Raw genomic sequence first — 25,248 nt, 5'->3', positions numbered from 1 at the left:
TAAAGAAAGGAAGAGTATTGGAAAATAAATACTTGAAGATAAAATTAAAACTCTCATTTTTATTATTCTTAGTTGGTCTAACATAAAAGTTTGTTCAAAATAATAAGACTAAATTATATATATACAAATATATGGATATACATAATATATGCATACATACTGTATATATGTTGTAATTACATATATGAACGTATAATGTATATTCTCATGTATAAGTGAAATAAATGACAACAATGATACAGGGACAGGAGGGCGGAATTAGGAATATTTTTATTATAAGGTGCTTGTGTTACCCATGAAACAGTGTAGTGGTATTTGAAAGTGGAATTGAATTAGTTGTAAATATATATTGCAAACTCCAGGGCAACCACTAAAAAATGTTTAGAAAGAAGTATAATTCATATGCTAAAAAGAGAGAGAAAAAGGAAACATAAAAAGCTCAGTGAAAACCACAAAAGAAAGACAAAAATAGGAAGAAAATGCAAAGGCTACAGTTAGAAAGTGATATGAAGTATGGCAGGTATTAGTTCAACTGTATCGATAATCACCTTAAATACCTATGGTTTAAATTCATGAATTAAAAAACAGAGATCATCAGAGTGGATCAAAAAACAAGATCCAACTGATCCAATTGTCTACAAGATGCCTACTTTAAATATACATAAAGATGCATAGTGATTAAAAGTAAAGGAATAGAAAAAGATGTCATGCTAACACTAATCAGAAGAAAAGTTGGAGTAGCTATATTAATTTCAAACAGAGCTGACTTCATAGCAAAGAAAGCTATTAGGCTTAAAAAGGGCATTGCATGACGGTAAAGAGGTCAGCACTCCAAGAAGACATACAGTCTTTAATGTGCATGCATCTAACAACAGTGTAAAAACAAGTGAGGCAAAAACTGATAGAACTGCAAAAAGAAAAAAATCTATTATAGTTGGAGAATTTAACAATCCTTTGTCAAAAATGGACAGCTCCAGCAGGCAGAAAATCAGTAAGAACATAGTTGAGCTCAACAGCACCATCAATCAACTAGATATAATTGATATCTATAGACTACTTCATCCAACAATAGCAGATTACATGTTCCTTTCAAGCTCTCATGGAACATTCACCAAGATAGACCATATTCTGGGCCATAAAAAATACCTTAGCAAGTTTAAAATAGTAGAAATCAGGAACTTCCCTGGTAGCACAGTGGTTAAGAGTCCGCCTTCCAATGCAGGGAACACGGGTTCGAGCCCTGGTCCGGGAGGATCCCACATGCCGCGGAGCAACTAAGCCCATATGCCACAACTACTGAGCCTGTGCTCTAGAGCCTGTGAGTCACAACTACTGAAGCCTGTGCACCTGAAGCCTGTGCTCTGCAGCAAAATAAGCCACTGCAATGAGAAGTCCGCGCACTGCAATGAAGAGTAGACCCTGCTCTCCGCAACTAGAGAAAGCCCTCACTCAGCAACAAAAACCCAAGGTAGCAAAAAATAGAAATAAATAAATAAATAAGTTTATTAATAAAAAAATAAAATATTAGAAATCATACAATGTCTGCTCTCAGACCAGAAGGGAATTAAACTAGCAATCAATAACAGAAAGACCATTGAAAAATCCCCAAACACTTGGAGATTTAACATTCTTCTAAATAACACATAGGTCAAGGAAGGAATCTCAAGAGAAAAAATATTTTGAGGTAAATGAAAATACAACTTACAAAAATGAGTGGAAAATCAGTGAATACAATGCTTAGAGGGAAATTTATAGTATTGAATACATAAATTGGAAATGAAAAATCTAAAATCAATAAGTTAAGTTTTCATCTTAGGAAACTAGAAAATGAAGAGCAAATTAAATCCAAAGTAAGCAGATGAAAATAAATAAAAATTAGAGGAGAAATGAATGAAATTGAAAACAGGAAATCAATAGAGTAGACAGCACTAAAGATGCCATGGACATTAAAAAGGTAACAAGAGAATAGTGTAAACAACTCTATGCCCACAAATTTTGTAACCTAGATGAAAAGAACCAATTCCTTGAAAGACACAATCTGCCAGAATTCACCAAGAAGAATTAAATAATCAGAATAGGCTTATATTCATTAAATTGTATCAATGTTTAATAAATTTCCAAAACAGAAAACACCTGGCCTTTCTTACGGGTTCACTGGTGGATTCTACCAAACATTTGAGGAAGAAATTATTTCAGTTCTCTACAATCTCTTTCAGAGGACAGAAGCAGAGAGAATACGTTCTAACTCATTCTTTGAGGTCAGCATTATTCTAGTACCAAAACTAGACAAAGACATAGCAAGAAATGAAAAACACAGACCAAGATCTCTCATGAATGTCGATCCAGAAATCCTCAACAAAATACTAGCAAATCATATCCCACAATGTATAAAAAGAATTATACACCACAATCAAATGGGATTTATGCCAGGTGTGCACAGCTGGCTCAACATTCAAAAATCAATTAATGTAATCGATCATATTAACAGGCTAAAGAAGAAACACCACATCATCATATCAATAGTTGCAGAAAAGCATTTGACAAAATCCAGCACCCATTTGTGATAATAATTTAGCAGACTAGGAATGCAGGGGAACTTATTCAACTTGATAGAGAACATGTATAAAAACTTTACAGCTAATATCAGCGCTTAATGGTGAGAAACTCAAAGTTTTCTCACTCAGATCAGGAACAAGGCAAGGATGTCGTCTTTACTGCTTTACAACAGTGGTCTCCAACCTTTTAGGCATCAGGGACCAGTTTCATGGAAGATAATTTTTCCACCGACCCAGGGGGTGGGGGTGGACACGGTCCGTTCAGGCGGTAATGCAAGCAATGGGGAGTGGCAGATGAAGCTTTGCTCATTTGTCTACCTCTCACCTCCCACAGCGTCCTGGTTGCTGCTTTACAACATAGCACTGGAAGTTCTAGCTCATGCAGTAAGCCAGGGAAAGGAAATAAAAGGTATCCAGATGGGAAAGGAAAAAATAAAACTGTCTTTGGGTCTTTTATGATCTTCTTCAGAAAATCTGAAATAATTGACAAAAAAAAAAAAAAAAGTCTCCTGAAACTAATAAGCAGTCTTAGTAAGGTTGCAGGGTACCAGGTTAATGTACAAAGGTCAACCACTTTCTGAAATAGGTGAGGGAGATTAAGCAGTACAAACTTCAGCTGCAAAATAAATGAGTCAAGGGTATGAAATGTACCGTGTGGGGAATATGGTCAGTAACTATGTAACATCTTTGTATGGTGACATATCGCGACTAGACTTATTGTGGTGATCAGTCTGAAAGGCGTAGAAATGTCAAAGCACTCTGTTGTGGCATAGGAACTAACATAGTATTGTTAATTTTGTATCTATATGAGATAATGGATATTCACTAAATTTATTGTGATAACCAGTGTGGTATATGTAGATCAAATCATGCTGTACACCTCAGACTTACACAGTACTGGATGTCCGTTATATCGCAATAAAACTGGGAGAAAAAAAGCCACTTTCCTATATAACAGCAATTAACAAGTGGAATCTGAAATTGAAAATACATCACCATTTACATTAGTACACTTCAAAATGAGATACTTAGGTATAAACCTAATAAAATACGTACAGTATGCAAAAAAAGTTTACAAAATATGTTTGTAAAAGATATATATGAGGAAAACTATAAAACTCTGATGAAGACATCAAAAAATAACTTAAGTAAATGGCGAGATAGCTCATGTTCATGGATAAGAAGACTCAATATTGTCAAGTGAGTTCTTCCCAATTTAATCTATAGATCCAACACAAAGTCAGAATCTGAGCAAGTGATTTTGTGAATATCAACAAATGGATTCTAAAATTTATATGGAGAGACAGAAGACCCAATATTCAAACACAGTATTGAAGAAGAACAAAGTTGGAGGATTGACACAACCTGACTTCAGAGCTTACTATAAAGCTATAACAATGTGGGATTGTTGCAAGGTTAGACAAATAGATCAGTACAACAGAACAGAGAGCCCAGAAATAGACCCACACAAACATAATCAGTTGACAAAGGCTAAAGGCAATACAATGGAGCAAAGACAATGTTTTCAACAAATGATGCTGAAACAACTGGCTGTCAGTATGCAGCTAAGTAGATCTAGACACAGACCTTACAGTCTTTACAAAAATTCACTCAAAATGGATCATAGACCTAAATGTAAAATGCAAAACTGTGAACTCCTGGAAGATACTACAGGAGAAAACCTACATGACCTTGGGCATGATGACGACTATTTACTTACTTATTGATTGATTAGTGATGACTCTTTAGATACAACACCAAAGGCATGATCCATGAAAGAAATAATTTTTAAGGTGGACTTTATTAAAATTAAAAACTCCTAGGAATTCTCTGACAGTCCAGTGGTTAGGACTCCGAGGTTGCACTGCCAAGAGCCCTGGTTCGATCCCTGGTCAAAGAATTAAGGTTTCAGAAGCTAAACAGTGTGGCCATAATAATAATAATAATAATAATAATAATAATAAGTTCTGTTCTGGTAAAGTCAAAGTCATGAGAATGAGAATACCAGCCACAGACTGGGTGAAAATATTTGCAAAGGACACATTTGGTAAAGGACTGTTATCCAAAATATACAAAGAACTCCTCAGACTGTTAAAACAATAAAAAAATGAACAACCTGTTTAAAAATTGGGCAAAAAACCTGAAGAGACACATCATCAAAGAAGATATATAGATGGTGAGTAGCATATGAAAAGATGTTCAACATAATATGTCATCAGGGAATTGCAAATTAATTAATGAGGTTACCCTGTACACCTATTAGAATGGCCAAAATCTAAAATGCTGACAACATCAAATGCTGGAGAGGTTGTGGAGCAACAGAAATTCTTCATTCATTGATGGTGGAATGCAAAAAGGCACAGCCACTTTGGAAGAAAGGTTGGCAGTTACTCACAAAACTCAATGCACTCTTACCATACAATCCAGTGATTGCACTCCTGGGTATTTTCTCAAAGGAGCTGAAAACTTATGTCCACACAAAAACCTGCACACAGTGTTCATAGTAGCTTTCTTCATAATTGCCAAAACTTGGTAGCCCTTCAGTAGGTAAATGGATAAACTGTGACGTGCAATGGAATAGTATTTAACACTAAAATAAAATTAAGGTATGAAGCCATGAAAAGACATAGAGGAACCTTAAATGCACATTACTAAGAGAAGTAATCTATTCGGTAAAGGTCTGTATTCTTTGATTCCAACTGAATGACATTCTGGAAAAAATGAAACTATGCAGATGGTAAAAAGATTAGTTTTTCCAGGGATTAGAGGATAGGAAGGATGAATGGAGAGAATACAGAGGGTTTTAGGGTAGTGAAACTATTCTCTAATATGCTACGATGGTGGATACGTCATGATAGTACATCTGCCAAAACTCATAGAATGGGCAACACGAAGAGTGAACCCTAATGTCAACTATGAACTTGTTGATAATGACGTGTCTGTGTAGGTTCATCAGCTGTAACAAACGCACCACTCCAGAAAGGTATTTTCATAGTGGGAAAGGTTATACATGTGTGTGGATGAAAGTATATGACAACTCACTGTTCTTCCTACTAAATTTTAGAATGAACCAAAATCTGCTCTAAAAAATAAAGTTTAATTTAAAAAATGAAAAGCAACCTAAAAAGAAAACCACCTTAAATTTATAAAAAGAAAATAAACTAGGCAGTAAAAGTATTTTTTGTTTTTCTTATGGGTATCTATAGTGTTTCAAGTCAAGTCCCCTACTGACGCTGGGTTTTCCAACCTGAGGTTGAGAAAATAACCTAATCTCCTTCTTGAGTCACAGCCTTATTTGCAGTGAACAGGTAGCACCAAGTTCTTCATAAGAAGAGGTGAGGGAAGCAGGTAGGAGTTGTTGAGAAGGTGGTTTGTGGGTGAGATTCATCTGGGTTCATTCAATGCCCATGATAGATCAAAGGCTACAAACCAGTTCATGTACCTGCAGACTCCATGCCTTTTCTCTGAGTTTTGAAGTTGCAAAAGTCTTGTTTGGTTTTATGTGAGGATTCCCCCCCTCATCACTCCTCAGAAAATGAAGGATATCTAGCCTCTTCGTTTAGGAAATGAGTGCTTATAATAGAAAGTTATTTTTAGTCAGCTGTTACACTTAGATGATTTATGTTACCTCTGACCTGCTTTCTGATAAAGCATGACTTCATTCATGGCTCTGAAGATGACCTGTGTACACTGACCTGGCATAAACCCGGAGTGTTAAGTCATTTTTAGTGACAGTTGTTGGAGAGAAAATTGACCTCCCACTCTAAGACTCTCTACAGCGAGGTTCTGTAAAGCAGCTGCATTCCTCGTGAGCCCTGGTTAAGTTGATCCCACGATTAGGTTCTTCAGTATTACTCATCTTTTGGGAAAGGAAAGAGGTTTTTCGAGCATGCAGAGTATCTGGCTTGTGATGGCTACTGAGCTGAAATAACATACAGATACTCATGGTTCATTTATTTGTCTCCCTTCTCGTCGTTTACTGACTCATTCTTGGAGGTTAGAGTAGTTAGGCCATTCTGGTCAGCTGACAATTGACCTTTCTTAGAAGTGACACTTTCACGTCTCCAAGTATAAGAAGTTAATGCTCCCGTTTTCATTTAGTGTCTCATCCACCCAGAGTCAATGAAGAATCAAGACATTCAGTACTGATTTCCATGGCCTATGAATCTGAGTCAACTTGGCACAAAGGGCTTTTCTCAAACATCCTTCTCTAAAGGCAGGGTCAGTGGCTCCTTTTTTTTTCCCCCAAACATCAGTTTCCTCCATGATGATTTTAAAATGATTTTATTCTTTCATTGTCTAAAAATACTTCCCTACATTCCAAAACCTCAGTCATTAATACATAGGGGAAAATAACATACTCTCACATTCCTGTTCTTTTCTGCTCTGTATTTTCACATATATAAAATATATTCACACATGTTTTATAATTACTGAGCTCTTTTGTTTTAAAATATACAGTGCCTTTGTTTTACAAAGGAGCTAAGTTATACTTATTTGTTTTAGAGCTTATTTTTTGCACTCTGGTATTGTGACACTCCAAAACAAATGTTCTGACGTTTAAATATTCTCCATCATTTACCTTTCCCTGTACCATCATCACCAATAGTATTTCACATTTTTATTGGTACTGCCCTTTTGTCATTCTTTATAACTCAAATTCTTCTATTTATTCCTCTGTATTAAAGTTGCTTTCTCCAGATACCTCATGTCCCACTTTAACTTTCATTCCTTGTTTGCCTCTCTAAAAGTAAGGTTAAAAATAAAGCCTCTGGGGCTATAAATCATTATTATTATACTCATTTGTATTTCTACCTAGAATAGTTTAAAGCCCTTAACAAAGTTTCCATTGTTCATTGCCCCTCTCTAAGCTATGATCTGTGTACTCTTTGGCCAAGTCTTTGTTATTTTCTCTTTTGGAGTGTATGGTATATGTCTCTATTTGTCTGTTTGTGTGGTCATGGTTTATAAACTCTCAGTTTAGTCACAATTCATATGCTTTTAGAGGAGTTTCTTTTTCTTGGCAGTTTCTTGATGAGTTTTACTTTGTCAGGAGATTAAAGATGTGTGGCAAAACATTGTAGCAAAATAATGCTTACCTGCCTGCACTCTTCTATTGTAGAAGAACTGGTAGTTGATAACTGACTCTTTTTTTTTTTCTTTTGGTTTCTACAATACAGGGATTGCTAGGTAACTTTAATCCCTTTCAACAAGAGGACAGTCAAAACAACAACAAATCTCTGCTCTCTTTAGATTTGTATATTCCATCTAGAAGATCTAGTAAATAATTTTGATTTAAAACATTTTTTTTTTTAATGTGCAGTTCTATGTAGACCACCTTCTACATCTCTGGCACATGGCATCAAATATTTTTTAGTTATGCTGCCATTTCTTCAACATTATGATATGCTTGTTCTTAAGAAATTAACTTATAAGCACCAATAGGTGTTTGCCACCTCCAGAAAATAAATGAAAATCCAGTTTAATTTGAAAATGATAATTTTATGAAAATATCATATCAAAATTTTGTTATTAAAATATCTATTTGGATTTCTCATTTATTTATATGACTCTCCATTCTTAAGTGTGATTGAATATACAGCTGTTTATACTAAACATTTTATTTATTTAGGGGACAAATGTATTTACATTCTGTCATCCTGGTCGTTACTTGAAAGTTTAACCTCATACTTAAATTTTAAGTAATTTCAATGTCACAAATACTTTATATAATTTTCACATAAAATTTTGAAAATTAAAAAACCCTTTCATCTTTAAATTTTCATTTCTCCCATCAAATTTCCCCCATGATGTTTCTTTCTAGCTGCTGCCAAAGTTAATAAGTACATTTTATTCAGTAACAAGTAGTAGATTTGCAGAGACTTTTTTTAAAAGAAATTATTTTGTTGTAGTTGATTTATACTGTTGTGATTTGCAAAGACTTTTAACAATTGCTTAAAGCCTTATTAAAAAAAAAAATCCCTTATTTAAGACTCACACAAATAGCCAGGGCTGATATGCAGGAGGTATACATGAGTGTGGCTGTGCTGAAGTTTACTGAAATATTTCCAAGTGAGTGGGGGAATTCTGCTGTCCTAAGACACCCTGGCTTCCTTGCCGTGACTCCCTGGGCCTCCCCACAGTCCTGCAGCTAAAATAGGTGGCTTCTTGGACCCTCCTCCAGCACTATGACCCATGCTTTGACATGCCAGCTGTTAAATATTTTGATTATCATTCATGTGTATAGCCAGAGAATCATCCTTTATTTGTCTTAACAATGTTTACTAAACTGCTTTTGAGTACCTTAGATAGAAATACTTTATCTCATGTTAATGACACTTCCAGTTTTGTAAAATGCATAATTTGCTTTTAACAATCCAGGTAAGTAGAACTGGAGCTTTCCTATATATTCTGAAATATTTTCCATGTACTTTTCTATTTTAAGGAAAAAGATAAAATTAGAAACTTTGGGAAATTTGTGGAGTTTTCCAGTCACTTTCCTTTGCCTTTTTATTGGAAATAAGGTTGAATGAAATTTCCTTGTTTACATTTTTAGAATGAAAAATGTAGACAGAGTTATAATGGAAGTAATGTTGCTTTTTAAAAATAGTGATATGTCAAATGGCAGTTTTATAATATAGTATAAATTTTCATTTTATATTGTTTGCTACCTCATCAAGCATTAGAAATTTTCTCACTGATCCTTTGGGGTTTATTGATATTATTAATGTAATGACATTAAACCTTAGCTCATATGACTAACAGCATCCTTGCATGAAGATAATCTTTGGGCTATGAATAATTTATATAATAATTAATGATTAAAAATTCATTATTTTACTTCCCATCTGTCTTAAAGAAATGGGAAGGTGGGCTTAATATGCACCTAATAATTTTCCTAAAATGTAGAGAAAATGAACTCATTTTTAAAATATCTAGGTTAATGTTATAGATTTGAAGCAGTTTGGTTTTTTCATTTTGTTTTGCTTTTGTTTTATTAATAAAGCTTTCACAGTCTACCAAGTTATTGATCCTCAATCTATGGCTATTATAAATGGAGATAATTAGCAATTCAGTCTAAATGAACCATGGTAGTAGCCTCTTGACTCTGAAAAATCTGTTACATCAGTTTATAATATGAAATTACCAAATCTAAAGGAATAGAATATACACTGTGAAATAATTTTTTTGGAATCAGTAAGTGTTGTGATTATCGGTTTACAGTTGCCTATTACAATTTGAGGATTATTCATTACAGTTTTAATACTATATGAGGGTACTTAAATTAGGATAATCCTACCAATATAATTTTGCTCATGTTTTTACACTTTGTTCACTGTGTAATACCTCTTTTTTTATACATGCATTTGTTCCACCTGTATCAAATTAGACGCTATCTAAGTCGTAGAATCACAATGTTTTAAACCTGGTTTGGAACAGAGATAATACAATTTAACGTTTTATAGACTTCTCAGACCTCAGTTTCCTTAAGTGATTGGCTCAAGATCGTGAAGTTATGGAGGATTAGTGGCAGAATTAGAACCTGAGATGCATTTGTACTTTGGTTATCACTTCTGCTTTCCAACTTCCTTAGTTTGCTTATGGGTTTATGAGAGTGATGGGTGAGAAGTTTCTTCTGAGATTCAGCTCAAAGCCTAGCTCCTAATAGAAATATTGTCCTGCAGTCGACTATAGAAATGCAGTTGCCAACACCTAAAGTTCTTTGTGTGGAGAAATAGGAACAGATGAACCATAAGAATCAGTGTACACATTTTTCTTCACCTCTTTCCACTTCTCTGCCCCTTTCCTTTCTTCCACTACATAGAATTTCTAGAAGGGATCCCTAAAATGCTTAGAGATTGGGAATGGCAGTTCTATTACAGAGAATTATGTTTAATATTTTAATGGATGAAAAATGAACTGTATCCTCTACTGGCTTTTCAGAGTTAAGGCACTGGGTATATACCTCCATCAGTTTATAATGGCCCCGTCTCTGACCAAAGAGGGCACGTATTAGCAAGTGTCAGAGTGTCATAGAAATATGTGCATTTCAGATGCAAGAAATTACATATCCTGTTCTGCTTGATTTTTACTCACTATTTCCTTTTAATTTGGATCACACAATGCCAAGTGAATTTATACCTGTACCTCTACATTTCTGTGTTTGGTTCTTAATTTCTTTGTGCAATAGAAATACTATGTCAAACAGTTTATAACCGCTGTCCAATATTTCAGCTTTGTTTGGCAATTTTGGTTCTATAAAGACTGTTCATTAGAAGCAATCTTGTTTGATGTGTATATTTTTATCTTAGTGGAATTTGTTCTGTAAACGCTTACTGAATTTTTCCTTGGAATCACCACTTTGTCTATGTTGGGAAGAGCAGGGAGTGAATTTACATGAGGACTTCCTTTAGTTTTCTTCTTAGAGCTTTAACTACTGTAGTGAGTTTGTTTTTTTTTTTTGTTTTTTTTTTTAAGCATTAATAGAACAGCCATTGCTGCCAAGTAGCTGACATTCTGAAATAGCATTTCCCTTTGGGCACCTTACAGTTGGGATCAGTTACTAGAAGAGAGAGAAAGCATGAGTGCACGCTTGTTGGGGCGGGGGTGGGGGGAGGAAACAAGGAGGAGAACTGAGTTGTGGGTATATCCTGCTGAGGTCAGTAACCTGCTGTTCAGTGAACTTCCAGTCTGACCCCATTTAGACCTAGAGGAGGATCACACGCGCAGGGGAGCAGCTGAGAGGGCATGACAGCAGGAAGGAAGCACCTATTGTTGGGAAGCTTTAAAGAGACATGCCGTGAGGGTGAATGAGTAGCGCAAAGGGGAAAGGAAGGACTAGATCCAGCGGGATAAACATGGTGCCCTGTTCACGATGGAAGTATTTCTTTAATGGCTTGATCAGCAAAATATCCATCTATTGAAAGGAGAATGTATTTAAGGCCCCCCAAAGAGATTTATATACACGATGCATAGCGTGCATTGATATATACATGTTTATAGGTAGAGTGACTGGTTTGTAAAGAAAAATTTTGTTCTTCCATTTGTGAAGGAAAGTGTCTGCTACTAGGATTTGAAATACAGAATAATTTACCTTTCACCAAAATGAAACGTGTTCTCCTACAAGCTATTGGAGGCCATGAAGCAAGGCGGGTAAGAACTCAGGCTCTGAAGGCCTGCCACCTACAAAGTGTGTGCTAAGGAACGTGACTGACAGTATTTTCATGGTTAAGTGACTAAGAATGTGTTCAGTGAATCTTAGCTATTTTTATTGTCACTGGTATTTTTTCATCTACATTCTGGAAAATATTGCAGAAAGATATTATCCTTTTAAACAGTGAATAGTTGATGAAGATAAAATACCAGAATAAGCTTCAATTTAGGGAAACAAAAATCTGTCTTGGAACCACATTATCCTCAGAGAAATGGTGATTTTGACTGTGAGGTTTATTTCATTCAATTAAACATGTAGATGTGTGTGGGAGTGAGAAGATTTCAATATGCTCATAGGCTTTCATTCTTAAATTTCTCTCTCTCTCTTTTTTTTTAATTTTTTTATTTTTTTAGTCTCTTTGGCTCTTACCTTAACTTCTGTCTTTGGCAGCAGTTACCTTTCATGTTTATTCTGTTTTGCCTTCTAAATGATTTTTTTTTTTCTTTATGACATTACTATATGAGGTCAGAGGGAAAACTCACTGTATAAGTTGACCGATAATGTTTGACATTTTCTTTCAGAATATTTACCGTAGCATCCTAAATAGTGTTGTTAAGGTTCTCTTACAAAACAGGTACCCAAGTATATGAGTCATCACTGTATTGATTCCTGAATGTTATCATGTTGGAGACTTTCCAAAACTGAACAAAGCCAAGATCATTGGCCATTGAACAACTGTGTTCTAACAAAAGCCTTGTGGTCTCTTACAGGTGTACATTCTATTTGCTGGGGTAGCCTGTTTTCGTAAGGGGGCTCTTTGGGATACAGGAAACTGGAACTTCATGTTCTCTATGATAATTCACCAGCTTGGTTCCCAGCCAATCAGATAACTGCTTGTAGTGACATGCATTTCTTTGGGACTCCCCTAGATAAACAGGAAATAACAAGTGTTGGTGAGGGTGTGGAAAATTGAAACCCTCATACAATTGATGGTGGGAGTGTAAAATGGCACAGAGACTTTGTAAAAACAGTTTGGTGGTTCCTCAAGAGGTTAAACATAGAATTATCATATCACCTAGCAGTTCCCACTCCTAGGAATTCTGCTCCCAAGAGAATTTAAAACATATGTCTATACAAAAACGTATAAATGATGAACACATATGTTCAAAGCAACCTTATTCTCAATAGCCTAAAGGTGAAAGCAGCCCATGTCTATCAACAGATACATGGAAGAACAGAACGTGGTACATACGTGTAATGGAATACTATTCTGCCTTCAAAAGGGAGGAAATTCTGACACATGTTACCATATGGATGCATCCTGAAGACATTATGCTAGGTGAAATAAACCCGTCACAAAAGGACACATATGATTCTGTATGAGGTAACTAGGATAGTCAAATTCATAGAGACAAAAAGTAGAATTGTGTTTGCCAGGGGCTTGGGAGAGGGGAAATGGGGAGTTGTTTGATGGGTGCAGAGTTTTTGTGAAAGGAAATGAGAACGTTCTAGAGATGGTTAGTGGCGATGGTTGCACTGCAATATGAATGTGCATAATGCCACAGAACGATACACTTAAAATATGGTGAAAGCAGTAAGTTTTATGTTACATATATTTTACCACAATAGAAAAAGACTTGTAAATGAATGTTCATAGTAGCATTATGTATAATACCCAAAATGTAAAAATAACCCAAATCTTCATCATGAATAGAGTGTGGTACATCTAGACAGTGGGATATTAGCTGCAAAAGGAAAGTACCAATGCACACTAAGATATAGGTGAACCTTGGGAACATTATGCTCACTGAAAGAAATCAGGAACAAAAAGCCAGATTTCTCATGATTTCCTGTATTTGAGACATCCAGAATAGGCAGAGCCACGGAGACAAGGCCAGTTAGGTAGAGGAGTGATGCATGAGGACTGACTCCTAATGGGTACCGGAATTACTTCAGGAGCGATGAAATTGTTCTGGAATTTGATGGTGGCAATAATGGCCCAACTTTTTGAATATACTGAACCCACAGAATTATATGCTTCAAAATGAAGAATTCTATGGTATGTGAATTATATCTCAATTGAAAAAAAACCCTAAATCTTAATACAGGACTTTTAAGATGCCATGTTGCTAAAGAAACAGCATGCCCCAGTCTCAGCTTACTATTTCTAGCTGTGTAAGTGAGAAAATTAAGTGACCTCCCTTCTGACTCTGTAAAATAGGGGTAATAATAACTAGCTCTCCAGATGTTTGTGTTAAATGAGCTAACATATGTAGTGCTTCTAGCGTGGTGTCTGGCATTTACTAAGAATAAGAACCCAGTAAATTTACTAAGACCTCTTGGGACATGAGCCTTCAGCAGCTTCCAGTACTATTTCGGATAGTGTTTCCAGATATTCTGGAAAAGGGCCCAACTCCTTTGCCATTTTACCAGTACCCTTTACATTCTGGCTCAAAACTGCCTCTCCAAATTCTCCTAATGCTCCTTTATAGAAACCCTTCCATCACAGCGGGCTTTTTAGTCTCCCCCAGTTTGCTTTGCATATTCTTGCAGCTGTGTCTTTTCTTGAAAACAATGCTTGCTCTCTATTCCTCTCTCTTTCTCTGAATTTCACCCTGCCTTTAAAACTCAGAAGAAGCCTTTCCTCATGCATTAAACTTTTCCTCTTATTTCAGGACATGGAAATGTCTAGTTTTTTTAGCACCCAAGATTTTCACTACATCTTTGACCAGTGAAGCCTTACTTTGGTTATATTTTTATTTTTATTTTTATTTTTTTTTTAATTTATTTATTTATTTATTTTTTGGGGGGGTACACCAGGTTCAACCATCCGCTTTTACACACATATCCCCATCTTCCCTCCCTTCCCTGACTCCCCCCCCCAAGCCCCCCCCACCCTCCCCGCCCCAGTCCTCAAAGGCATCTTCCATCCTCGAGTTGGACTCCCTTTGTTATACAACAACTTCCCACTGACTATTTTACAGTTGGCAGTACATATATGTCTGTGTTACTCTCTCGCTTCGTCTCAGTTTCCCCTTCACCCCCCTGGTTATATTTTTAAAGCATTTATCTTACTATGTGATCTTTTGAAAGTATGTGTCCAGCTGAATTAAAGCCCCTGAGCACAGGGTCACGTGTTGTCATGCTTTACCTTTCCCACAGCACATAGCACATTGCCTTGACGAGGTATATTCAGAGTAAACATTTGCTCTTTGTGAGCTGTCAGCACTACAAGTACAAGGACTTATGCTAATGATTCTGTATACTGGCTGCATCTTGGAAAGACTAGGGGAGCAAGGCTTCATTTCAGGCCAACAAATCAAAATCTCTGAGCGTGAGGCCTCAGCTTTACACCCAGGTGATAATTATGACCAAGGCCAAGAGCTGTTGGATTTGACAGATGAAGTAATGTAAGCCAGTGGGTTTCAAACCTAATTGATTATCACAGTCAAGATGTGATGATCACAGATTGATGTGGGCAGAGATGCTTTGGATACTACACACTGCTCTACAAATATTAGACAAATGTTACGGTGCAGTTGGGACTTTCATTGCTTTGAGAAAGGTCCTGCAACCCCGTATATTTTCACAGCCAATGGCATAGTGGAAATATCTAATTATAGGCGTCTAAAACCTTTAAACACTGCGTAGCCGCTTTCATACCAGATGTACGTGCCTTGTTCCTTTTTGCTATCTTAAAAATATTCAGACTCGGTATCTTTTCCAGGCTGGCCACCATTCAGCAGCAGACCCTCTCAAGATTGTCTACTTGCCCTTGCTCCTGTTGAGTTACCACGCGTGGAAGCAGGAGATGGGCTCAGCAGCAGCCAACAGGCCATGATCCAGGAGGTGCAGTGAGGGATAGAGCTGCTGGTAAGACACTGGGGACCATTGGTGCTTGTTTGAGAGTGTAAGTTTATTCTCAATTTAATGGTCAGTCTCTCTTCCAACCTCCAAGTCTGAGTTACTCTGTACTCTCTCAAATACCTCTATGATCTATGCTTAGGAAGCATGGCTTAGATTTTAAGGTCTATGAACTCCCTAAAGTTGTGTGCTGACTTTTGAGTATATACTTTTTTTTTTCCTGGAGAAAAGGAAGATTTTCATTAGATGTTTAACGTCTGTTATTTTAGTAAAAGAAAGACAAGAATCATTCAAATATAGTATCACTAACCACAGAGAAAGGTGCTGTCTCTAACCACTCATCACAGTATTTCTCTTCTCCATTCTTACGTCATCTATGGCCACTTTGTCTCAATCTTGTTGGGGACCAAAAAAAAAAAAGTGCTATTTTATGGTTATTTACTGGCCTGAAAGTGAGCATCTCTTGAGCCTAGGCAGCTGGGTTTCATGACAGTTTGGCTTCATAGAAATAGCAGAGAACTAAAGTTTAGAAAGACAGCTCTCAAGAGAACCTGTGTGATTTTTTTCACATGATTTTTCTGAAAATACAAATAGAGGTAGTGGTAGAGAGAAAGACGCTTTTTTCAGTATGTTCTTATAGTTGATCTTAATAAAGATCAATTTGTTTTGCTGAGTGTCCCAACCTGAAGGTTTTTGTTTGTTGTTTTTGTTTTTTAAATCCAATCACTATTATTTAAATAGACATACAGAAGTAGGGAACTGATGTGTTTTTTTTCCCCAAAAATATTGAAGATGAACACTAGAATAAATTCTACTATATATACCTTTGCCTGTACTATAAACCAGTTTAAACTGTGGATGCATTGTAGAAAAGAAAGTGCAAGTTAGCTAGAGAAAAGGAAGAATGAGGCTTTTTTTTTTCCATCTATGACTCTTTAGCAGGTAAGTCAGCTTTAGTTTCACTGCATCTTTATACATTCAGCATAGCAAACCTTCTCAAAAGCCTGTGTAGCTATAATCTCTGCCCTCACTCCAAATGCCTGAGGATATAAGTATCCACTCTGCCACTTGATACTTCTTAGAGACTGGCCTGGTGCTGAGAAATCCTTTCCAGTGTGTCCTCATTTAAACTCCCATGATTCCTGGATGTTGCCATTTTCAAGACAGGGCAAGTACATCTGCCTAGATTACCTCTCTGCCCTGGGAATTTTAAGTCACTGTGTAAGGGAAAGAGAACTCAGCACAGTAGTAACTCTCAGAATGAAAATTTTTCCCTTGCATGTTAATATTTTTAGAGTAATCATTGTCACTGAAAATAGACTTCCTCTTTCCCCTCTCATGCTGGAAAATCTTAGGTAATTATGAATAAAGCATTCTTTGCTTTTCCCCTCCTCCCTTAGTGGATGCTTTACCTCTCACTGTAGGGACTGTGGCTACTCATTCTGTACTTGGCTTTAACATGAGAACTGAGACACATTTTTAAGATAGAATTTTTCTCTCTTTCGTGAAGTCATAACATTAGTCAAAAGATTTTCTCTTCTTGGAGATGAAAGGTGGATAGTAAGGAAGAGCAAAAGCTTAGGGAAAAGTATGAGATAAATTACTAACAAGAAAAGAGGACAGGAAATTACAATATTGGCTGTTATTAAAAAAAAAAAAAGAAGAAGAAGATTTTCAAGTAACTCCCGAAGGAGTCCTTCCCTCATATCCAGAAAGAATCTAATTTTGCATGTAGTTTCTTACAGTTGGGTAAGGTCAGCCTAGGACTTATTTTCAGTAGTAAATAAGCCTGGGGCTTATTTTTAGTAATGTTTATTAGCTGTGTGTTCTTGGGAAAATTATTTAACCTCTTTAAGCCTTGTTGTATTTGGCAAGGAGGAAAATAGGTCAGAGTTAAATAATAATGGAACTATGCAATGTTATATGGATAATATGCGCAGGGCCCGGCACATAGTAAGTTCTCAAGTTTATATTAGCATTTGTTTATTATTATTAATCACTATTACTAATGCTGCTTTTAGTTTTTTAATAATGTACTCATTCAAAAAGTATTTCTTGACCACCTATCAAATACGAGGCACTCTAGGAACTGGGATGCATTGATGAGCAGAACAGACAAAAGTCCCTCCTGTTTATAGAGTGGGAGACAGACATAAATGAAAATGCATAGTATGTAGAATACCAAGAAGTGCTAAGCATGAAAATTTCGGCAGAAGAAGGAAATTGGAGGCATGGTAAGTTGGTAATTAAAGATAGAATAGTCAGAAAAGACCTCGGGATAAAATTATTGTTTGAGTAAAAACATGAAAACAAGAATACACATGCATACCATAAAGTTACCTGGGGAAGAGTGTTTCGGGTAGAGGAGAAATACTACAAAGCCCTAGAGTAGTTTTTTTCAGAGTAAATCAAAGAGAATCAGAACATCATATACAGCTTGATCACCTATCACCAATAAACATTTACCCAGGTGATACAACTCAACCAAGAGTTATACAAATAAGAACTTTGGAAGTTCAAAGAATGGCGAGGCCCATCTAGACAAACAGGTAGAGAAGACTTCACGAAGGAAGGTGGCAGGTTGTGGTCTGGATCTTGCAGGAGAGGAAGAATTTGGATAGTTGGTAATAGGATACAAACCTTCAGTTATAAGATGAATAAGGTCTGAAAATCTAATATATAACATGGTGGCTATAGTTGATAACACTGTATTGTATCATTAAAATTTGCTAAGAGAGTACAACTTAAATGTTCTCACCAAAACCAAAAACAAAACAAAACAAAACAAAAAACCCTAAATGTGTCAGGTGATGGATGTGGTAATTAACTTGATGGGGCGAGTTCTTTCACAGTGTATATATCAAATCATCATATTGTATACTTAATTTTAGTTTTGTCATTTATACCTCAATGAAGCTGAAAAAGAAATCCAAAGAAAAAGTTCTAAAGTTATTTTTATACAGTCCACAATCATATAGCCTCACACCCTCAGCCAGAAAACAAATAAACAATAAGGACTGACATCCCAGGGATAGAAGTGGAGGAGAAACAGCATGAGATGGAATAAAATAAGATGCTGGCTTCGAGGGCAGGGTTGTACTAGGAAAAGGGCGACCTCATACAGAGTTAGCAAGGAGTGGGAAAGAAGATGGAAAAATAGATCATGTCAATTTTTTAAAAACCCTAAGGCCAGTCTGAAGATTATTACATGCTATTGTACAAATGTTGAGGAACCACTGAAGCAGGTAACTAACAAGGTAAATTCAGGTCTCTAGCGATATTATTATTTTGACAAGTTTAGAAGAATAGAGAGATGGAGGAAGTGGTTGGAGTCTTTTAGGAGTGAGGTTGAGAACATAGATTATGATAATAGGGATAAGGCAGAAAAGGGAAGATAGATTTGATACATTTCAAAGAAAAAAAAAATGATGATTTAACGGCTAATTGCACATTGGAGATTAAGAAGAAATGTCAAAGTTTTCAAGTTGTGAATTGACCAGTGACCTGTTGGCATTATAGGAAATTGTAGGAAATAGGGTACCCAGAGATGATATATAACTTGCCTAAGTTCATGTGATTAGTTACTGGCAGAACCTGGACTGCCTTCATGCCTCCATACTGACAGCTCCCCATTCCCCTGCTCCCCATGCCATCTGCAGGAAATATTACTGATTTGTATTTTGCCAGATTGTTTGGAGAGAATAGTTAGAAGGTTTGGATTTGTCCATTTATACTGTCTGGTAGCCATTTTTCTAATTAATGTGGGCATTTTTACCCTCTCTCATGAAACAGATCTAAGTTGTCTAGAAAGGGCTAAAGAAGCGTTGGTAAGAGTAGCAGAGGGTCATTCTGTATGCTTAGAGTCTCACACCTATAGCGGTTATTGATGTTCCCTGATTTAAAATGTCATCCTTCTGTCTCTGCAATAGTTTGAGATGGAACAGTTATTTCTGTCATACTTTTTTCTATTCACTTTTTCAGAAGAAAAATGCCTTTTGTCATCTCAAATTTAGATCACCACCTAGATTTTAAAATTAAGACTTCAATCATCCCCTCCTTACAGGCCAGTCTTATAAACTGATATCCGTCATCATTGTTCTAACAAACCTGATCAACCTATCCTTTGAGTCATAAGACTTTGAACAAAAAAAGACCCTACAGATCATCCAGTGCAGTGCTCTTCATGATGAGTGTGGCTAATGCTTTATCAATTTTGTTAATCTTCTCAAAGAACCAGCTTTTAGTTTTATTAATTTTTGCTATTGCTTCCTTCCTTTCTTTTTCATTTATTTCCAATGCAGTGCTCTTCAAACTGCACCCTTGAAACTATTAATTTGCTACCAATCTATTTGTTATTAAATATTTTTTTTATTTTTAATAAAATGTAATTTTCTAGCAAAGGGGCAGAAGTATACTTAAAAGAGAAAATTTTATTTTTCTATTAACAACAGTGCTACAATTCTTTCTTTATACATTTCTTTACTCTCTCCATTATACATGCCTCATTATAATACAATTCATGACTGAACCATATGAAAGCAAAATCTTTGTTATCTGGGGTATCTTGTCTTATATGCATATAAGGCCCACATTGGTCTCATCGTCTCTATGTCCCAAGAGAGTGAATTATGGAAGAATGTTGACATTCTCGTGGGATTCTGCTGAGAACTTTGGCAGTCTCTAAATTCACAAATAGCACTATAACACTTTAGCCATCAGTGCCTGTCCACATGACATGTACTTTTAGTTTGCAGCGAGTCAGCCATGCTAAAATAGATTGTACCCTATGAAAGTTATTTTCACCATTCCTGTGTTTCAGTTTCCCTATCAAAAGGTGAAGTATCAGTTTCCTCTATTGATCTCATAGGATATTTTAAGCATAAATGAAAGAGTCTTGGTGAAAACACTTTGTATTCTGAAAGAAAGTTGCAGTGCAACTAAAGGCACTAGAAATGTTTACCCATCTTTACAGATGTTAATCTAACCAAACCTTTTCCTCAAAGTGTGAAATTAATTTGTTATCTTGGCTTTTTTAATGTTGAAAAGATTGAGAGAACAAGTAATGGGTTTCTGGGAGAATCTGTGATCGTATAGTTAATGTTGTAGATGTGTATAACACTTTTGTAATTTTCAACCAAGAACACACACAGTCCTTGAACCTTAGTGGTAGTTTTGAAGGGACTTTAAAAACAAAAACAAAACCAAAACCAAAAAACCCCAAAACCTTGGCCATCTTTTCCAGATCTTGAATGCCCCTCCAACCTGCATATGTACATACACATCTTTCCTCCTTTAATTCTTCTAACCAGCTTGCTTCTTACTTCATTGATAACATTGAACTTGTTGGGCAGGAACTTCTACCACTTTCTTTTCCACCCACACCCCCAAATCCAGCTTATCCACACCTCCACTCATTCTTAGCACTCTTAATTTCTCCATAAATTAATCATTTCCTAATTGTTCCCTCTGCTTCTGTTCTTCCATTTTTTCCCCCTGCTGGTCAATGTGAAGTGCTCTAATGTGTTCATTCTTAAATGCAGATATAACCATGTATACCCCCTTCTTTCTGCCCTTTGATAGATACCTATTGTCAAATTTTGTTAAAGCAGTGGAAGTACCATGGCCCACCCCCACCTCCCTTGCGAAGTTTTTACAATTAAAATGAAGTTCATCTGGTCAGGGAAGAAATGAATACAATGTGGGGACTCGTAGGGCCACCTACCTACCCTTTTTCAGCCAGTGTGGCCCTGAACAGCTCTGTGAACTCTTGCTCTCTAAAGAACTGAGTTTGGAAAACCATTGCCCGATAGGAAGTAGATCCAACTCTGTGTTTAATATTCCTAATCTGGCTCTTGATTAGCCTTCAACCTCCTTGTCACCATATTGACTGTCCCTCAGATTGTGTGGTGGTCTTGAACATAACATTATATTTCACACATTCAAGTCTTCGTACTTGTTCTTCTCCTGGTTAAATGTCCTTTTCCCATAAAGCCCCAGCTCAGGTTTCTCATCAGCAAAACCTCATATGTGTGGCATTTATTGCCCTTCAAACATCATACACTTACTGTCGTGCTGTGTGCCTGTCTTCTCTGAAATTTCTCGGACAAAGGCTGTGTCTTATCTTCCATTCCTAACATCTTGCACAATGTTTGGTTACATAGTAGGCACTTAATCACACTCTTCAAAAGAAGGAATTCACTTGGTGCTCATACCATCTATTCTTCCTTGTCCCCTCTGGCTGCTTCTTGAAAGAGATACAGCACCTCCCCATTAAGTGGGGGTGGGTGGGGGAGGAACTGGGAGGGTTAGAAGTTGGAAGTTACAGTGTCTAGACATGGTAATCTTGTATACATAGTTACATTATTTCAGAGCTTAAATCTCAGAGATACTCAGTTGTAACTAACACTTGTAAAAGTAACATTTGATGCTTATATATTTTTTTCCCCACCTAAAGTATCCTACCCAAAATAAATTGATTGCAGTTGGGATTTGTGCTTTTGTTGGCTATTTTGAGAGACCTTAGGGATGTTCTAATTCCAGTAGTATTGGTGAACATAAATGCGTCACTATAGGAAGAGAGATTTGAAAGCTGTGATGGATAATATATGATGTCTATTGGGTGATAATTGTAATGAATAAACACACTCAGGACCTTGTTTGGTGAGATGTGAATGCAGGAAATGTTTTGAAAATTCCAGAAAGTTTAGTTTATGATAGATTGTCTAACCGAGCAGTTTTTTGCTTTGTTCTGTTTTTCACTCTCTCAGATGAGAGGAGGAAGGTTGGTCAGTGTACTGTAGAATGTAGGCTCTTGTGGGAGGCCATGTGTTTGGCAGTGCTGTCCAGGTGCCTTGCGATGTTATGAGGACATAGCTGGGAGTGTATGCAAGCTTGTGGGCTAAATCAATATGCTGGATCTCTAGAGAGCATTTCAGGAAAGACCTCTGAGCTCCAGGTTCTCTAACCAAACAGTGATGTGATTATTAAAATCCATAGCTTCAGAGGAGGATAAATAAACTTCCACATCAAACGCAAAATTGAATCCTTGGGCATTTTAAATGTATTTCATTTAGAACAAAAAAATGTTTAGCCTTTTGATGTATATATTTATTAAGAGTATAAAACCAAATGGTCTCAAAATGATTTTCCCTTATTCAGTTTCATACTTTTTAAAAAATCATTTAAAAATTGAAGTATAGTTAATTTATAATGTGTTAGTTTCAAGTGTACAGCAAAGTGATTCAGTTACACACATACACAAACACACATTTATATTATTTTTCAGATTATTTTCCATTATAGCTTATTAGAAGATATTGAATATAGTTCCCTGTGCTGTACAGTTGTTTATTTGTTATATATTTATTGTAGTGTATATGTTGTTAATCCCAAATTTCTAATTTATCCTCCCCCCATTTCCCCTTCTGTAAGCATACATTTGTTTTCTGTGTCTGTGAGTCTATTTCTGTTTTGTAAATAAGTTCATTTGTGTCATTTTTTTAGATTCCACAAGATATCATACGATCTATGTCTTTCTCAATCTCTAGGTCTGTCCATGTTGCTGCAAATGGCATTATTTCATTCTTTTTTAAATAGCTAAGTAATATTCCATTGTATATTTTGGGCTAGCCAAAAAGTTCATTTGGTTAGGTATACAGTGTTCAATAAAATTCTTGGTGAAAATGAAAAATATCTTTTATTTTTACTTAAAATGAAACGAACTTTTTGGTCAACCCAGTATGTACCACATCTTTGTCCATTCATCTGTCGATGGACACTTAGATTGCTTCCACATCTTGGCTACTGTAAATAGTGCTGCAGTGAACATTGAGGTCCATGTATCTTTTCGAAGTAGAGTTTTCTCTGGATGTATGCCCAGGAGTGGGATTGCTGGTTTATATGGTAACTATTTTTAGCTTTTTAAGGAAGCTCCATACTGTTCTCCATAGTAGCTGCACGAATTTACATTCCCACCAACAGTGTAGGAGGGTTCCCTTTTCTCCACACCCTCTCCAGCATTTATTATTTGTAGACTTTTTTTTAATCCAAGATTTTTTAAATAAATTTATTTATTTTATTTATTGGCTGCATTGGGTCTTTGTTGCTGCCTGCGGGCTTTCTCTAGTTGCAGGGAGCAGGAGCTGCTCTTCAGTGCTGTGTGCAGGCTTCTCATTGCGGTGGCTTCTCTTGTTGTGGAGCACAGGCTCTAGGCATTCGGGCTTCAGTAGTTGTGAGAAACAGGCTCAATAGTTGTGGCCCATGGGCTCTAGAGTATAGGCTCAGTAGTTGTGGTGCATAGGCTTAGTTGCTCTGCTGCATGTGGGATCTTCCCAGACCAGGGCTCAATCCACGTCCCCTGCACTGGCAGGTGGATTCTTAACCACTGCACCACCAGGGAATCCCTGTAGACTTTTTAATGATGGCCATTCTGACTGGTGTGAGGTGATACTGCACTGTAGTTTTGATTTGCATTTTTCTAATAGTTAGTGACGTTGAACATCTTTTCAACATCTGTATGTCTTCTTTGGAGAAATGTCTGTTTAGGTTTTCTGCTCATTTTTTTTGATTTTTTAAAAATATATTAAGCTATATGAGCTGTTTTGTGTATTTTAGAAATTAGTCCATTGTTAGTAGCATCATTTGCAAATATTTTCTCCCATCCGTTGGTTGTCTTTTTGTTCTGTCATTTTGTACTTTTTTAAGAAGTGATAGGTGGAGAAGAGATAGGCCAAGTTTTGTTTGTTTGTTTTGTTTTTAAAATAATCTGTATTTTAGTTGTCCCTTTCCATTTTTTGTTCTACTGCCTCAAAATGAGTCTTTTTAAGAAATTTTAAAAATAGAAATTACTGTAATGATTATCAAATTAGTTTTTCTCCAGTAGCAAGGGAGGAAAGCACATCTGAATGCATAGTTCATAGTAAGTATTTAATAAATATGTTTTGATTGAGTTGAAGGGGTTTTCATCCTGCACTAAGGAAGATAACTTCATATCAAAATATTTTTAAAACAGTTTTTATTTATAATGTAGAAGATTCTTTTCTTCATTAATATGTGTCATACAACTGGACTATATCATAAAATGCCGACTTGAAACCTTTATTGAGACCCATTAAAGAAGGCAGAAGGGGGAGATATGGGAGGAAAGCGGCCAGGAGATCAAAGGGGCAATTTCAATATTTTGTAAGAAAAAAAAATGTTTAAGTAATTGCTATAACTGAAGAAAAGTTATCTAATTTAAAACTTAAAAAGAGATTATTCCCTTTTCATGCCATGCAGGAATCTTCTTTCCTACCTTTCTACAAAAGACTATTCTAGCATATGATTGGAATTTTCTAATAACGGGGTACTCACTAATTCAGTACATTTTTGGAATGTTCTAATTGTTTAGCATCATGTTAAGGTAAATTCAGCATTTGTTGAAGAATGTTGGATCCCTTTTTTAATGTAATGGTTCCTTAAATATTAAAGTTCAGTATTTGGTATTTTAAATAGATAGGGTCAGATCGTCATACGTCTCTCCTCTAGTTTTTTGGACACCGCACATCTATTTAATATGGTCCCTAAGCACACTTGGCTTTCTTGCCACAAGACCACCCATTGAAGTTGCAGTGTAAAATTCTTTTGTCTTTTTTTTCACACAAGCAGCTGGTAAACCAAACCTCTTTCATTCTTGCT

At 36.2% G+C, this 25,248-nt stretch overlaps 1 protein-coding gene across 8 annotated transcripts in view; it reads left to right on the top strand.

The window, feature by feature from the left end:
- TET2 (tet methylcytosine dioxygenase 2) overlaps positions 1 to 25,248 on the top strand; it is a 126,324-nt gene that overhangs the window by 23,950 nt on the left and 77,126 nt on the right. For 5 of the 8 annotated variants that reach the window (XM_057704870.1, XM_057704873.1, XM_057704867.1 and 2 more), the window contains one exon: positions 15,437 to 15,582. The gene's annotated coding sequence lies outside the window, so the exon portion shown is untranslated. Of the gene's footprint in view, positions 1 to 12,962; positions 13,094 to 15,436; positions 15,620 to 25,248 lie in introns of those variants that run through there. The other 3 variants (XM_057704868.1, XM_057704874.1, XM_057704869.1) reach the window with 3 other exon arrangements.

The sequence above is a fragment of the Hippopotamus amphibius genome, chromosome 13 (genome assembly GCF_030028045.1).
Source record: "Hippopotamus amphibius kiboko isolate mHipAmp2 chromosome 13, mHipAmp2.hap2, whole genome shotgun sequence".
Taxonomy (NCBI): domain Eukaryota; kingdom Metazoa; phylum Chordata; class Mammalia; order Artiodactyla; family Hippopotamidae; genus Hippopotamus; species Hippopotamus amphibius.
Note: the sequence above shows the minus strand (reverse complement) of the source record. Positions and strands in the feature narration are given on the sequence as shown.